The sequence below is a fragment of the Saccopteryx bilineata genome, chromosome 10, assembly GCF_036850765.1.
Source record: "Saccopteryx bilineata isolate mSacBil1 chromosome 10, mSacBil1_pri_phased_curated, whole genome shotgun sequence".
Classification (NCBI taxonomy): Eukaryota; Metazoa; Chordata; class Mammalia; order Chiroptera; family Emballonuridae; genus Saccopteryx; species Saccopteryx bilineata.
The window spans coordinates 72,378,017-72,395,221 of record NC_089499.1 but is presented as its reverse complement, the minus strand read 5'-3'; the positions used below and the strand labels follow the sequence as shown (position 1 = coordinate 72,395,221).

Here is a 17,205-nt window from a genome sequence, read left to right as displayed (position 1 = left end):
AAATAAATTTAAAAAAAAAGAGGAAAAGAAGGGTCCTTGAGGAAGGTGAAGGAAGAGGGGGGAGGGGAAGGGACAGAGCCTTGGGGGAGGAGGTGACAGCTTAGGAAGGCACTGGCCTCAGATCATGTATAGGGTTGACCATGCCAGACATGCCCATGTCTGGCTGGGCTCAGCTGGGCCTGCCCCAGAGTAAGACATTGCAGTGGAAAGGTCAGTGGAAGGACCCAGGGCCTGGCACACATGTAGAAGTGGTGGCCCAGGGTGGGTCCTGGCTTCTTTATAGTTCACATCACGCATGGCTCCCAGAGGCCCCTGTGACAGAGGGGCACAGGCGAGGGGCCCCCCAGCACAGATTTCCAGAATAGTCTGTACCTCCTTCTCATCTTTGGTTTCAGAAGCCTTGGCCTGTCCCTCCACCAGTTTGGCCTTCACCTTGTCTTCTGAGTCTTCGGGGTCACCAGGGCACCCAGGCTAGGAAGCTCTAAATTAGAAGAAACTTGGAGGTGGCTGAAGGATGGCTGGAAGAACCTCATCAGGTGTTTTTGGCCTCTGGTGCAGCCAGCCTGACTTGCAGGCCTAGTTGAGGGCATGCAGGCTTAGTTTTGGTGGGCTGGGTTTGACCACTGAGCTGGAGTGCTGATGGCTTGAACACCGGATCTTGTTTGAGATGAACTAGAAAGTGAAGGCTCTTGAGCTGGGAGCCTGGACACCCAGGGAGGAAGTGGGTACAAAGAAGTGGGCACTGTTTTTCTGGCACCGAGGATCTGCTAAAGACAGTATCCACAGGGCAATGGTCAGAGCCCATCACCTCAAGCAGCAGGAAGGAGGCCTGGAAGGTGTCTGTGACCAGGGTCCTGTCCCTAGCACATAGATAGTTCATATGATGGGCACCAGTGACTATTGAACAACCGGTGAAAGCCCCCTCCGGCTTTGGCTGGGAGCAGTGGCAGCTATCAATAAAGGCCCCTGTAGGGGGCCCAGCCTGGCAATCCAGGTCACTGAGCAAGCCGTCCATCCAACTGAGTGCTGGGTCCTCTTCAAAGCATTCCTGGGGAAAGGACAGGGGAATGAAGAGCAAGGTAGAACTAAACGCCTGGAATTGGGAGGGACTTAGACTGTTTAATTTACAGACAAGGAAAAATGTTTGTTCCAAAGACTCAGGGTCAAAGTCTAGCACTGGTGGAGCCAGGATCCAGTTTCATCCTTACTGATTTGTTTTTTGCTTAGTCAGAGCAACTCTCAGAACTGCTCACCAAAAGAATGGAAAATAGGAAGCTAAAAGCAGCTGCTTCTAGAAAGTAAGCCTGGGGCTAAGAGTTAAAAGACTGCTGCCTTTTCATTAAAACCCTCTGGAACTGTTTGTCTTATTCTGTTTCAACAGCCTCACGGACCATCCCTCACTCCTGAGCTGGGGGCTCCAGAGAGATCCATGTCTGAAGACTTCCTTGGACTCTACTTCCCAACTCAGCCACATAGCCAATCCACCCACCCACCATTCAAAGCAATAAATGTTCAAAGAACACTGATTACGTGCCAGATGTGATCCTAGGTACAAAGTGGGAATATAATCTTGTTCTGGGGACCAGTGAGACTTTCAGGTAATGATCTGGAGATGAAGAGTGAAGGTGAGCAGGAGTAGCACAGGCAGAGAGTGTTACAATTGAGAAAACGGCCTCTGGGAGGCCTGTGGAGGGTGGACCAGTGCGCCCAAGCACCCGAGGGGAGACCTCACCCGTCCCGTCCCGTCCTGTCCAGGAGACCAGCAGGGGATGACTGCTGCAGTTCTCGGCAGTGCCAGAGGAGACAGGGAAAAATAAAAATTGAGATATGATTTGGAGCTAGATCACAGTACTCAGTGACCAGCTGAATGTGGGAAAGGTAGGGAAAGAAAGAAAGACAATACTAACACAATTCCGAGGCTTCTGATTAAAGCAGCCAGGGGATGCTGGTCTCATTTTAGGAGATGAGAAAACTAGAAGAGCTGTCTTGTGGGAAGTGGACGTGTTCTGCCACTTTGAACAGTGTTTGTCATATGATCCAGCACTGTTCTCTTTTTCTGGAAGGAAAGCAGGCAGGAGGTGCCCTTAGATCTGGGATAGTTCTGAACTAAGGAGAGAAGGCATAAAGGTATATGACACTGTCGCAGGAAGCAGAAAGGACAGTCTGAGTAAGTGCCTGATGCGGAATACTGCAGGGAGGGACGAAGGCTCCTACTTTGTAGTATACGCTTCCTTCCCCACCACACCACCACCATTACCTTCTCTCTGCTCATTTTCTAGGCTGGGAGCCGCATCTGTTTACGCAGCTCTTCTGTAAATTAATCAAGGAATCTGTCTACAGCTCCTTCTTTGAGCCGAGCCCAGTGCTGAGCTGATATTCACCAGCGTAAGTTACTGATTCCCGCCACCAGTGTGAATATATTATCAACCCAAATATTACAATCAAAATAAAATATTTAACATTATCTAAACTTAATAAGTTTCAGAGAACACCTGCACAAATGCGCAGAAGGCCCGGCTGGTGATTGGAGTGTCCAGTGATTCTCCTGTCCCGAGATTGGCACAGGCTGGGAGGCACGAGTGGTTTGCTGTCAAGATGTGTCGCCCTGGTGGGGTAGCTGCATTGGCTAAAATATTGGCTTGAAGGGCAGAGGTTGCAGGTTCAATCCCTGCTCAGGGCATGTACAGGAATGGATTGATGTTCCTGTCTCTCTCTGCCTTCTTCTCCCTCTAAAATCAGTAAAATAAACATTGAAAAAAAAGGTGTTGTGTGTGGTGAGCTAGAACACTAATGGGATCCGAGCCCTCTGCGAGGGATGGTATAGGAGGGGCCCAACGACTGTACTGGCAGGCTGGCGGGGCCAAGGTGGGCATTTGGACAAGCTGGGGGCTGACATCATCTGTCTTCAGGAGACCAAAGAGACGGGATGTGATGGCCAAACCCCTGGTTATCAGGGAGGGCTCTAACTCCTGTGTCAGCTTCAGTCACAACTGTGGTGACTGTCCCAGTGTGGCCACCTCTGTAAGGTCAGCTCTACCCCAGTGGCTGCTGAAGAAAGCCTGAGTGGCCTACTTGCCACTCAGAATGGGGAATGTGAGTTGCTATGGAAACATGGATGAGTTTACCGAAGAGAAGCTTCTGGCTCTGGATAATGAGGGCCAGGCTCTCCTCACAAAGCACAAGACCCACCTGTGGGAAGGGCAGGAGAAGATCTCGACACTAATCAGCATGTACTGCCCCCACGCTGGGCCTGGGAAGCCGCAGCAGCTGGCCTTTCAGATGAGCTTCTATCACTTGTGTGGATCCAAGCAGAAGCCCTCCTGCCCACTGGTAGCCATGTGGTCACCCTGGATGACCTAAACACAGCCCACCACCCCACTGACCACTGGGATGTGGTCAATCTGGTAAGTCTCCAGCTAGGCCGCGACCCCTCTCCTAACTTTGGTTCTGTCCAGCCAGCCAACCAATGCTAGTCTTTTTGACCCAGAGGCAGCTTCTGTCATGGAAAAGCAGAACTTCGTTTGAAATGCTATTCTCAGAGCACTGAAGATTGGTTATTCATTCAATAGGCACTATTGACCATATCTTTGGCTGGCCTTGAGGTACATGCTGGGGACCCAGTTACCACTCAGTTCTGGCTGTTGGCCTTCAGAGCTCTCAGCTTGGTGGCTGGCCAGGGGCACACGACCAGTCGATTACAGAATGGTGTCTTCAGGGCTGAGGCAGAGGTGGCAGCCCAGGCGGCCAGGGAGCTCAGAAATGGGATTCCTGGGCCAACCTGCACATCAGGAGAGGCATTTGCACAGGTGTTCTCTGAAACTTAATAATTTTAGACAGTGTTAAATACTCACTTTGATTGTTGTATTTAAGTTGGTCATATATTTACATGACTCAAAAATAAACTCAAATGAAATTTTATTCTGACCCCTGACCCCTCCTACCCAAATTCTCACCTTCAGCCTCTTACACATAGAGACTTCTGGTAATTTTTATGCAGATAGAAACAAATATAAACGGGTCTACCATATCATGCTTTTTACTTAAAAAAAAAAAAAATTTACATTTCTTTTGAATGCTGATGAACAGGAGACACCAAATCTTTTTCGCCTACAAACTACTACCTTCTGTATTAGATCTAGCTAATAACACTGTTTTGCCTTTTTCCAAATAGCTCCAGATATATGGGAAAGATTTATATAAGCGGATGGGGATCCTCAAACCCCACAGCGAGATCTTCTGAGAATGGCTTTTAAGATACCTAGAGGCAGAAAAAGCCCAATAGAGATCAGGGGAACTACCAGCTTTTAGGATACACCCTTTAAAGGCTCCCATACCCCAAAGGGGTCTCATAGGATGCCATCTGAATCCTGCTTCAATAGTGGAAAGGAAGGTCATTGAGCTAAAGCCTGCCAGGCTTACACGCCCCTGCTGTGAGGAAACAGGGACACTGGAAGGTGGGCTTCCCCCTCGCTCCTCTAAGGGAGGGTTCAGTCTCTTCCAGCCCTGCTCCAGCCACCTATGACCTAACCTTGCCCAGAATGCTGGGGTTTGCCACTGAAGGCTGAAGGTGCCCAGGGCCGTTGGCCCCATCTACGACACTGGGGACGAGCCTAGGGTATTTCTTCCAAGAAGCAGGTAAACTGATCTCATTTGCACAAGGGCCACTTAACTATGTTTTGCCTTAATAGTCAGGTTTTTTATTCTTCCCTCAAAGATCTCTGTTGTGGGTGTTGATAGTCCTATTTTCTGCTGCTTTGCTTAATATATAGTGTTTCCTTTATCCCTCCTACCTCAGTGCCCCACTCATATTTCAGGCTGGGATCTACTCCTAATTTAGAGCTCTCTTTCCTCCTTTTGCCAACTTGTATTATGAATTTACCTTTGCCACCCAGCTTAGTGTATCCCAAGGTTCTCTTTACCATGCCACAGTCACAGAGCTCCAGGGAAAAGCAACCTGGTCTCAACTCTCCAGGCAGAGGAGAAGAGAAGCTCCATATCCACGCATGCTGCAAATGGCTTTTTCCAGTCTACCTGAATCATTACCAGCTTGAAGCAGCGGTCATTGGGACTTGGACATGAACTGCAAAGTATAGAATGGTGACAACAATTCCAGTGCCATGCGGACTTTTCCTGTGGGGAACTTTCCTGGACTTCTGCTCCCTGTGACAGCTCCTAACAGACTGAACTGTGGTTGGGTTGCATTTTTCAGGGATTTGGCATGGTGATGGGGCCAACTTGGACTTGGTGAACTTGTTAAGGACACTACTCTTTTATGGATTCTTGCTGTATTGGCCAAGAGTTTGCTTAAAGGCTTTTAATCACTGTAAAAAAAAAATAGAGGACTGGATGAAGAAGATGGAGCACATATACACCATGGTATACTATTCAGCCAGGAGAAATGATGACATCAGATCACTTACAGCAGAATGGTGGAGTCTTGGTAGCATTGTGCGGGGTGAAATAAGCAAATCAGAAAAAAAACAGGAACTGCAGGATTCCATACATTGGTGGGACATAAAAGCGAGACTAAGAGGCATGGACAGGAGTGTGGTGATTACGGGGGGTGGGGGGAGGGAAGGAGGGGGAGGGGGAGGGGGAGGGGTACAGAGAGAACTGGATGGAGGGTGGCGGAGGATGATCTCTCTTCGGGTGATGGGTATGCAACAGAACTAAATGACAAGATAACCTGGAAATGTTTTCTTTGAATGTATGTACACTGATTTATTGATGTCACCCCATTAAAATAAAAATTTATTTATTAAAAAAAAAGAAACAAATATAAGTATGTTCTTCTCCCACCCCCACTTTTTTTACATAAAAATTAAAATACTGTATGGCTGACTTTTGTGTCTTGCCATTTTCATATACTAGTCCTGAGATATTCTCACAGGGCATGGAGACTGCATTCTTTTTTTCACAGCTATGTGATAGTGAATAAGACACCATGGTGTTTTATCTGCTCCTGTCTACATGGACACCTGGGTGTTTTCAGGGTCTTGTTCACACATGCACACAACTCCACAATCAATAGTGGGGCTTATCTGTTGCTTTGCTTCTTACTGGTTTAAATATGTAAAAAAAAATCTCAGGAGTACCTAGCTGGGGGTGGCACCATGGTTAGAGCATGGGTGCTCATGGCTGAAGTCTCTGGTTCCAAATCTAAAGCTGGCTGATTCAGCTGGAGCCCCATGATCAAGGCACAGCTAAAGTGAAGCAACTATAAGTTGATGCTTCTCACTCTCTCCCTCCCTTTATCTATCTCTTAAAAAAAAAGTCAATTTAAAAAAGATGCTTTGGCCCTGGCCGGTTGGCTCAGCGGTAGAGCATCGGCCTGGCATGCTGGGGACCCAGGTTCGATTCCCGGCTAGGGCACATAGGAGAAGCACCCATTTGCTTCTCCATCCCCCACCCCCTCCTTCCTCTCTGTCTTTCTCTTCCCCTCCCACAGCCAAGGCTCCATTGGAGCAAAGATGGCCCGGGCGCTGGGGATAGCTCCTTGGCCTCTGCCCCAGGCGCTAGAGTGGCTCTGGTCGCGGCAGAGCGACGCCCCAGAGGGGCAGAGCATCGCCCCCTGGTGGGCAGAGCTTCACCCCTGGTGGGCGTGCTGAGTGGATCCCGGTCGGGCGCATGCTGGAGTCTGTCTGACTGTCTCTCCCCGTTTCCAGCTTCAGAAAAATACAAAAAAAAAAAAAAAAAAAAAAAAGATGCTTCACAGATGAATGAGGTACAAACTTAAAAACAATTCTCAGGAGTAAAATTGCTGAGTAAAAAAATTAATGTATTTTTTATTTTTAAAACATTTATTGGTTTTAGAGAGAAAAGAAGAGAGTGAGAATGAGACAGAAACATTGATCTGTTCCTGTATGTGCCCTGACCAGAAATTGAACTGGCCACCTCTGGGCATTGGGATGATATTCCACCAGCTGAGCTACCTGGCTAGGACTGCATGTCTGATTTTGATAGGATTTGCCAGTGGGCTTCCCAAAGGGTTATTCAATTTTGCAGTCTTGCCAGCAAAGCATGAAAGTGCCTAATTCCACTATTTCTTACAGAACATGTAAAATTTTTGAACTGGCTTTTTGCCAACTTGATAGGTAAAAAATGATGTCCTTGTACAGTTTTGACTTGCATTATTGTTATGCTCTGTAAGGTTGTGGGGTATCTGTGTTAGGCTTGCTCGCCGGTTTACCGGCTGCAAGCATTTTGCTTGATTAGTATATGAGCACGTGGCTGTGCCACATGTGTATGGCCTATATAAGGCTGTGGGTGCTTGTGCTCAGGGGGATTGTGGATGGCGGATTGCCTGCCTGCCATTGTGAGGGGCCATTTTGCTGTTTGTCTGAGAGGCAGTTTCCCCTGTCTGTGTGCTTGTCTGCCATTGTTAGACTTTATTAAACAAAATGGCCCAACCCTTTCCGGCTCCACAGTTCCTCTACTGCAGAGGTCGGGAAACTTTTTGGCTGAGAGAGCCATGAATGCCACATATTTTAAAATGTAATTTCGTGAGAGCCGTACAACGACCTGTGTACATTATGCATTATCCAATAAAAATTTGGTGTTGTCCTGGAGGACAGCTGTGATTGGCTCCAGTCAACCACAACCATGAACATGAGTGATAGGAAATAAATAGATTGTAATGCATGAGAATGTTTTATATTTTTAACATTATTTTTTTTACTAAAGATTTGTCTGCAAGCCAGATGCAGCCATCAAAAGAGCCATATCTGGCTCACGAGCCATAGCTTCCCGACCCCTGCTCTACTGTCTGCCAAAATCCAATGTGAACCTGCCTGGCCTCGGGAACTGGCATTACATCTAGCATAGTGGGCAGGATTTGGAGCAGATTGGTGTAAAGCTGCTGACACCCTTGAGGGTTAGAATAGAGGAGTGCCTGTTCCCGGTGGCTCTCCTGTTGGGGACCGAGGGCTGGGTGTTTTTTGCAGTCCTGCAAGAAGAAACCAAGAGCTCTGTGCAAGAAGCTGAGTGAGGTTGAAAGCTCCAGAATGAACTGCATACTGAGCGCCAACAATGGTGTGAACTGGAGAGAGCACTGGAGAGGGAGGCCGACCAGGTCTGAGAGCTGCAGTGTGAGGTGCAGGTTGAGCACCAACGGCGCCTGGAACTGGAGCGGTCTCTGGACAAAGAGTTACAGGTTCACAAGTTGCAGTTTGCTCTGGAAGCTGAGCATTGGCAGCAACAGCTGTTGGAGAGACAACCATGGGTTCAGGAGCTCAAGGGTCAGCTTCAGGCCAAGAGCTGGCAGCCACAGGATCTGAAACAGGCACGGAAGACCGAGCTGCATTCCTGCCAGGGGAGTGGCTCTGAGTTAGTGGGAGCAGGCATTTCCGACTTTTCTGAGAGGGAGGCTCGGGCTACAACTGCCATCTGCTGACTCAGAGTCCAACTGGTGGTCACCAAGAAGGTAAAGACCCAGCAGCCAAGAGTCCCTGAGGGGCAGCCACAGCTTCCTCCCCAGGTAGTGGAGCACTGTGTGGTCTGGCCCCACACCAGGGCAGAGCTGATGGAGTTGGGGGTGAAATTCAGGCAGAAACCCACTGATCCCCAGGCAGCCTGCTTGGTGCGGCTGCCGGACATAGGGGTGCATGGCATCGTGCTCTCCAGAACAGAGAGGGACCATATGGCTGTGAGGCTGCTGCCCATGCTTACCCCACCCCACCTACCAACTAGCAAGAGGAATGGGCCTGTGAAAGTTACCTGAACGGTGTGGGTAGCTTTTATTGCAGCTGGGGCAGATAGAGAGAAATTAGATGGTAATTCTAATAAAGTCTTATTGCAGCTTTGGCAGCAGCTTGAGTCTAAACAGAGGTTCCAGCCACTGAAAAAGCAAGGGAAGCAGCTGGCCCCAGCATCCGCCAGGAATATGGCTGGCATCCAGGATACAGGATCCTCAAGACCCGTTGTCTCAGTTTGAATAGGGGGAAGGGTGAGGGACCCATCCGACAGGGATGGGTGGGGCCAAAGGCCCCATGTGAAATTGACAGTCCACTGGTCCCTTCTAATGTGCAGCAGATGTTGGCATTAGAAGGTCATAGGTTTTTTCTGTGTGTGGTTGTTGTTTTACAGCAGCAACAGCTAAGAGAACTGTTAAGGTGACACAGGCCTTGAATGTGTTTGACCCCGCCAGGCCCTGTGAGCTTGTTGAGGGGTTTGATGGGGCTTGTGACAATGAACAGCACACTGTGGAAAGGTGCTGAGGTCCGTTACTAAAGAGCTGTATGCTAGTTGCCTGTAATGGCTGGGGTGTCTATCGTGGAGTGACTCTTGGACTGTGGCCCAAGGGGGGCACTGGCTCCCTTGATGGATGGACATGTTGCTCATGGACAGTACTATGAGAGACCTGGTGGGGAGGGGGCGCCCGCAGCACCTGTGGAGGCCCTCCTGCCCTGGTTCTCATCCAGCTGCAGAGGTGCACCAAGGACACTTGACAGTTTCCATGGACACAGCCCTGGACTATACAGGCCTTCTACCTACCATGGGGTAGGGAGTTAGAGGTGGCCTCCAGGTGACACCCTGGGCAAAGTGCTCAAGGAGACATTGTGAAGGGCACCTTTGTAATTATTGTAATTATTGTGTAACTTTTGCTGTTGCTGTAGTCTCTGTTTCCTGTCATGTAGATTGTGAAGTGAGCAACTCTAAAGGGGTGGAATGTGGGGCAGCTGTGTTAGGCTTGCTTGCGAGGTTACCAGCTGCAAGCACTTTGCCTGATTGGTACATGAGTGTATGGCCTATATAGGCTGTGGGTCTTGCACTCAGGGGGATTGTGGATGGTGGGTTGTCTGCCTGTCACTGTGAGGGGCCATTTTGCTGTTTGTTTGCCTGAGAGGCAGTTTCCCCTGCCCAAGTGCTTGTCCGCCATTGTGAGACTTTATAAAATGAAATGGCCCAACCTTTTCCAGCTCTGCAGGTTCTTTATTGTGTGCCAGAATCCAGTGGGAACCTGCCTGGCCTCGGCCACCAGCATTACACATTTATTCTAAGGATCTAAACTAATTCCTCTTTATAGGTGCATTTGTTTAAGCCTTACAGCAAGCCTGGGAGTTGGGTATTGATACTGCATTTTAATGATGAAAACTGAGATTCAGAGCAGTTCAGTAACTGACTGCAGGCCACACAGCCAGTAAGAGGTAAAACTAATGTTCAGATCCAAGTTTGTCTTATTCCTGAAATCTTTCTTCGGAATCACCCAGTATGACTTTTTCTTAGGCAGAGACCAAACTGACTTTCACTTCCCAAGCACACAAGATGACAGAGGAGGCTTTGGCTGAGATCATGCTGGGTGCAGACGGAAGCCCAGCTGGGATTAGAAACATGCCTCCCATAATCCAGCCAGTGAATAAGCCACAGGAGATTGATTTCATACCCCCCAGGAGAGCCTCGCCACCATGCAACTGAAGCCAAGAGGAAACAGAAATGACAAGTGGCTGAAATTGCACAGGGAAAGGATTATACAAGTCAGGTATCAAAGAGAGTGTGTGGCCACTGTGAACTAACACGGGAACCAAACTTGACCCGAGAGTGGCTTCCCATCAGGAACTGAGAAAAAAAGAAATGAAATATTGCAGCTCCTTTTGCTTCTGCTGTCTTGAAGGAGGCCTCAGGGAATCTCGGTTGCAGGCAGTGTGTGAAGCCCTGCACCTCAAACAGCGTGGGCCAGCACCTGGGGCTCAGGAATTCTTGGGAAGGATCATTTCCCCTCCCAGCTGTCCTGTTTAAAGTTGCTTGTGCTGTGGATAGAAAATAGAGCTGGCCCCAAAGAGAAAAAGAGATGCAACTGTGCTTCATTTATGCCGTTAGACAACCTGTAAGATTCGAGGCAAGTACATTCCCAGATGATTAAAACCCGAGGTTTCCCTCTGAGATTAAGTGTGTGAGAACATACTGACCGGGTATTGCAATCACTGCTGCTTTCTGCCAGTTCAAAAATATAGCCGAGATGCCCTTTATCGCTTTATTTACTGCGTTCCATCTTCCTTACAACAAGTTTCCCCATTTTCTTTCACTTTATTGTGACTCGGTGTGGAGAAGCAGTTGTGTTAGGCTTGCTTTCTGGTTAACCGGCTGCAAGCACTTTGCCTGATATGATGTGAGCGTGTGGCAGCATCACGTATGTGTGGCCTATGTAAGGCTCTGGGTGCTTGCGCTCAGAGAGATTGGGAATGGCAGATTGCCTGCCCACCACTGCGAGGGGGCCGTTCTTTCTGTTTCTTTGCTTGAGAAGCGGTTTTCCCCTGCCTGTGTGCTTGTCTGCTGTTGTGAAACTTTATTAAATGGAATGGCCCAACACTTTCTGGCTCCGCAGATTCTCTCCATCTGCTCGAATTCAATGTGAACTTGCCTGGCCTCAGCCACCAGCATTACACTCGGGAAAGTATGAATCCAAGGGCTTTAAACTTAATTAAAACTACAGTCATACTTTTAAGCAAAATAGCTGGCGTGTGCAAGGGTGTGTGCTCACCAGAACCGGGTGGTGTCTCCTGCTGTATAGACTGATCACTCACAACAGGAGGGAAGTCCAAACGGGTTTGGTTTAGCTGAGCATTTAATTGAAGTTCTCATTATGATACAGAGGTTCAGCATTTCCCCTGAATATATAAGTTTAGAAATAGAAAAAATCCAAAAGAAAAAGAAATAGAAAAAGTCCTAGACATGAATTTTTAGTGCTGTTCCTAATAAACTTGAAGACACAGCAGAGCTGATGTAGTATACCTGTAATAGGGAACATTTCTGAGCTGTACCCGCACCATTGAGAAGAGGTTGGCAAACTTCTATAAAGGGTCAGATAAAAAATTTATGTCTTTTAAGGTCTCTGTCAAAACTGATCATCTCTACCTTCAAAGTGCAAAAGTAGTGATAGCCAACATATTAATGAATGGGAAAGCCTTTGTGCCAATAAAATTTTATCTAAAAAACTAATTAGCAGTGGGTAGGACTTGACTAGAGAGCCCTACAGCAAAGCATGAGTGCTTTCTTCCATAGGTAAGGAACCCTGCTCTGGGCAATCTCCTTGTGGGAAAAACAGCTGTGTTAGGCTTGCTCGCTGGTTTAGTGGCTGCAAGAACTTTGCTTGACTGGTGTGTGAGCACGGTGCAGTGCCATGTGGGGATAGTCTAGGTAAGGCTATGATTGCTTTCCCTCAGGGCAGACTGTGGATAGTGGATTGTGAATTGCCTGCCTGCCATAGTGAGGGGCCTGAGAAGCAGTTTTCCATGCCTGTTTGCTTGTCCGCTGTTGTGAGACAATTAAATGGGAATGGCCCTACACTTTCCAGCTCTGCAGTTTCTCTACCATCTGCCCGAATCCAATGTGGACCTGCCTGGCCTCAACCACCAGGATTATAGTACCTCTATAAAAATGTGCAAATATGATTATTTCCAGCCACAAAAATAGATGTAGACACCACCAAGAGAACCACGGAGGTGGGTCCTCTACCAACTCTTTTTATCCTCATTCTTCTTGCTCATAAGCCATTATATTTAATATATTTTCTATCGTGTGTCATAGGTCTCTGGTCTTTTCAGTTAACTTTCTCTGTTTTCCTGCTGACCCTGGAGACGCTAGGGTGAGGGGAGTGGCCTGAGGCTCTTCTCCCACTCGGGTTAAACCTTGGCTTAACCATTTATTTAAGAAACTGCTTGAATACTGGGATTGTGTTTGATCATGTGTAGGAAAATGGCCAGAGATTAGGATGCTGCCCTGAAACAAGTCTTTGGTGTGGACTTTGGAACGCCAAGTCCTGCGGGGGCAGAACACTGCCCAGCAAGCACTGATAAGATTGTAAAGGAAGCGGCTAATCCCTATAGCCATTTTCTGCACACCTGAAAGGTATTATTAGCTAATCATCCTTTTCTGCACCTGAATCCATGCTCTGCTAATTTGACCCAGGATCTGCTAATTTGCTTGGTGAGTAAAGAAACGAATAAATACGATGAGGCTGCAGAGATCTGGGCTCTCAGTCCTAAAGGCTGGGAGTCCCCTGTACCCATCTTTTCTCTATGTTGTGTCTTGTGTGTTTTTTCTTAAATCCTGCAGCACCTTCCTCTCGTGCACACCCACTGCCGAGCTGGTCTCTGCAGTCATCTTTGAATGAGGCTTGCAGTAGATAATCCCACGAAGTTACTGTGAAGTTTATGAGTAGTAATGAAACCTCACAATTTACTACTCAATAAGTACTAAAATATATACAAAAAAATCCAAATTACTACTACTAGTTCATAATCTCTGATATTCTCTCTATTTTCTTGAGTTTTTAAATTTTTCCCCCCAGGTTTCTCTGTATTTGTAAGTTTGGAAGCAGAGAAGTCCTCAGAAGAGAAAAAGTAATTGTTTTGAGTACTGTTAAACTTGGCTGTGAGCGACAGAAACACAAAGAACACTGGCTTAGAAGGGAGAAGCTGCGTCATTGTGACACCGGGACTGGGGCTCCTTTCACCTTGCGTATCCCACGTCAAAAGTGGCAGCTCTGGCTCTGTGGGAAGCACAACAATCGGAGAAGTCAGTGCAGGAGGGCAAGGAGCAGGAGGCTCTGCCGTCAACTGTGGCTCCTTCAGGTGGCCACGCTCACACACATCTGCTCCACTTCTGCACTAACTGCAATCTTCTTGTCTTTGTTCACTTGTTTACTGTCTGTTTCTTCTCAACAGAATATAAGCTTCCGGGGTTTGGGGACTTAGTTTTATTTGTCATCGTTTCCTTCAAACCTGACACAGTGGCTGGCATGTTGTAGATTCACATCTAGTATCTTTAGAATGAATTCCAGAGTGAAATCATTTCACTTGGACAGACTGAAGGGTTCTTTGTGTTCCTCAGAGAGCTCTGTGCATAGTAGGTTCTCAATATAATTACCACACAGACCTGGGGGAACATGGGACAACGATCAGCTTGGATGAGTGCTAGGAAACAATAATACTATGGTTAACAGTGCTAAAGCCCTGGCCGGTTGGCTCAGTGGTAAAGCGTCGGCCTGGTGTGCAGGAGTCCCGGGTTCGATTCCCGGCCAGGGCACTCAGGAGAAGCGCCCATCTGCTTCTCCACCCCTCCCTCTCTCCTTCCTCTCTGTCTCTCTCTTCCCCTCCTGCAGCCGAGGCTCCATCAGAGCAAAGTTGGCCTGGGCACTGAGGATGGCTCCATGGCCTCTGCCTCAGGCACTAGAATGGCTCTGGTTGCAACAGAGCAATGCCCCAGATGGGCAGAACATCGCCCCCTGGTGGGCGTGCTGGGTGGATCCTGGTCGGTCGCATGCGGGAGTCTGTCTGACTGCCTCCCCGTTTCCAACTTCAGAAAAATACAAAAACAAACAAACAAACCCCAAACCCCACCCCCAAAACCAAAAAAAAACAGTGCCAAAGAACGTGCAAAGTGTTTTACATGCTTTGCCTTGTTTACCCCTCCTACAACCCAAGAACAATAGATTGTAGTAGTATTACTACTAGTAGTAGCAGCAATAATGGTAGTAGTAACAATACTAGTGGTGGTAGTAGCGGCAGTGCTAGTGGTAGTACGTGAGACCCCGGTTACTAGCTAGAGCCCTGGGCGCCTGCGCAGTAGCTGTGCCAAAGGACGTGACCTGGAAGTGGGAGCACATGCGCTGGTGCTCCCAGTTATATAACCTGCTGCCTTAGCTATAGTTTACTTCAGCAGGAGGAACTGTTGTGCAAATCTTCCTGCACAGAATATACTGGCCTTGAACAATAAAGTGTGCTGCAGCTTTTGTTGCTTTCTTCCTCCCCATGTTGGCTCTGCGTGCGTTCTTTAACCTTGGTGTCACCCCTCCCAAGGGGCCCCTAGACCCCACAGAGTAGCAGCAGTATTGCAGCAGTATTGGCACTACTAGTGGTGCTAGTGGTAGTAGTGGTGATAGTAGAAGCAATACTAGTGGTAGTAGCAGCAGCAGCAGTCATCCTATCTTAATGATAAGGAAACTAGAATTTAAAGAACTTAAATATTAATAACTTGCCCAAAGTCATACCACTGAAAGAACAAGAAAACCAGGACTTGACCCAGGTGTATCAGGTTTTGGGTCTACAGTCTTTTTTTTTTTTTCTTTTTGTGACAGGGAGCAAGAGAGAGAGAGAGACACCAACTCACTGCTCCACTTAATTGTGTATGTAACTTGGCCAGGGACTGGACTGGTGATCTTGCGGTCGAGCCAGTGACCCTGTGCTTAAGGCAGTATACCCAGGCTCAAGCTAGCAATATTCAGGTTTCAAACTGGTGACCTCAGCATTACGGGTCGATGCTCTATCCACTATGCCACCAGCAGTCAGGCTGCCCACAGAGGATCCCACTAAACTATTTAATAGATTGAGATGATTTTAGGATTTCTGGACTAATCAGAGTAAGTGATGTTGGAGGTGCAGTAGACCAGTCTCTAAAATGTGTGGCAGAGAGACAAAGAAGCACTCTACAAAAGAATTACTTTGTCATCGCCCATTGACTTGACAGTGAGTCTGTCTGAACTTGTTCTATTGTATTTTTATGATTAGTGATAGGCTTTCAACTTAATTCAAAGGAAAGTTAATGAAGTGAAGTTTAAAAGTTAGCAAAGGAAGAAAAATAAATCAAACTGATGAAAAGCTAAGCTTAAAGTCTTCTCCCAACCATTCAAAATCACATTTCTTTCTCTTTTTTTAGCGACAGAGACCGAGACAAAGAAAAGGACAGATAGGGCCAGACAGGAAGGGAGAAAGATGAGAAGCATCAATTCTTTGTTGTGGCTCCTAAGTTGTTCATTGATTGCTTTCTCATATGTGCCTTGACCAGGGGCCTACAACAAAGCAAGTGACCCCTTGTTCAAGCCAGTGACCTTGGGCTTCAAGCCAGCAACCTTGGGCTCAAGCCAGCGACCATGGGGTCATGTCTGTGAGCCTGTGCTCAAGCCGGTGACCTCGGAGTTTCAAACCTGGGTCCTCTGCATCCTAGTCCGATGCACTATCCACTGTGCCACCACCTGGTCAGGCCAAAATCACATGTCTTTATAAAGAACTAAGTGCCAAAACTTTTCCTCAATTAGACATTTTTAAAATATATAATGCAGCTAAAAATCATGAAATTATCACTATAGTACAGGTTGAACAACTATAACCATGAAATGACTTGGAATTCATTAAAAAAAAAATACAAGTCTGCGTTGAGATAGTATGGGATAGCAGGATACATGATACATCCAGGACGAGGATGCAGATACATCTAACTTTAAACGCTGACTTTGCCAGCTTCTTTCTGCCTGGGTAGGCAATGTCCTCTCCCATCTCGGAGACTGGTTTCCTCATCTTAGAAAAGAGGGTAGGTGTGTACTGAAATCTCCTTCACTGCTCTGTCATGAAAAATCAATGAAATAAAGAAAATCACTCACACAGTGTCTGCCAATTATAAGCACCCTAGAAATGCTGATATGGGCTGTGAATGTAACATCTGATGTCTCTGCTGGGGAACTGCAGTACCCAATGATAGCACCGTGATGATACATAGTACATTTCTGGACTTTTATTAGGAGCCCAGCCAATGCAAAGCACTGAGCTTATTCATCAGTTTTCCTTGGTCAAAGTAGATTTGGTTCTTTAAAAAAAACCTTTTTAAAAATTTTAGAATAGGGAGATGACGTCAGAGTAATGGTGGAATAGGAAGCGATACCGATAAATCTCCCCCAAAACTCAACAAGATCTTCAACCAGAAACAGAAAAACCTATACTTGGAGCTTCCAGATTCTTCGCAATACACCCAAAGGTATGATTGAGTGAAAAATTGGCTAAATATATAACCAAACCCCGAAGGAAATAGGGAGTAAGAAATGCTCCGCCTTCCTCACTAACCTAAACAGGGCGGCTTTCTCTGGTAACTGTGAATATAGAAACTGAGGCAGGCAAAGGGGGTGAATAGATCCAGGCCACTGCAGCAAAAATGGCCGAACCAGGCTGTGGCTCAGAGATCCAAGCCGAGGAAAATCTGATCCTGTGGCAACCCGGGCAATACAAGCTAACACTCGCGCCAAACCCAAACAAAGAAAGACAAGCGGAGCGGCCATTTTACCCGGTCTCCTGGTCGGTGCGCAGTTAGTGGAAGAGAGATTTCTTCCTAAGCCGTGGAAGTGGGTGCCCGTGTTGCCCCACGGAGAGGCAGGGTCAGAGGCCTTTCTGTGGGCTGAGGGCAGAGTCTCTGGGCAGCCCCAGCGCCCTGGGAAAGCCACGC

At 47.5% G+C, this 17,205-nt stretch overlaps 1 long non-coding RNA gene and 2 pseudogenes across 2 annotated transcripts in view; 2 read left to right on the top strand and 1 right to left on the bottom strand.

The window, feature by feature from the left end:
• The window catches only part of LOC136314690 (uncharacterized), a 57,249-nt gene extending 54,446 nt beyond the window's left edge, over positions 1 to 2,803 (top strand). For both annotated transcript variants that reach the window (XR_010727350.1, XR_010727351.1), the window contains exons 2-4: positions 1,382 to 1,549; positions 2,280 to 2,385; positions 2,480 to 2,803. This is a non-coding gene — a long non-coding RNA (uncharacterized lncRNA). The remainder of the gene's footprint in view (positions 1 to 1,381; positions 1,550 to 2,279; positions 2,386 to 2,479) is intronic.
• On the bottom strand, positions 123 to 1,202 carry LOC136314560 (DNA-(apurinic or apyrimidinic site) endonuclease 2-like; annotated as a pseudogene).
• A 67-nt stretch (positions 2,804 to 2,870) lies between the features above and the next one.
• Positions 2,871 to 7,987, top strand: LOC136314028 (DNA-(apurinic or apyrimidinic site) endonuclease 2-like; annotated as a pseudogene).
• Positions 7,988 to 17,205: the final 9,218 nt, after the last annotated feature.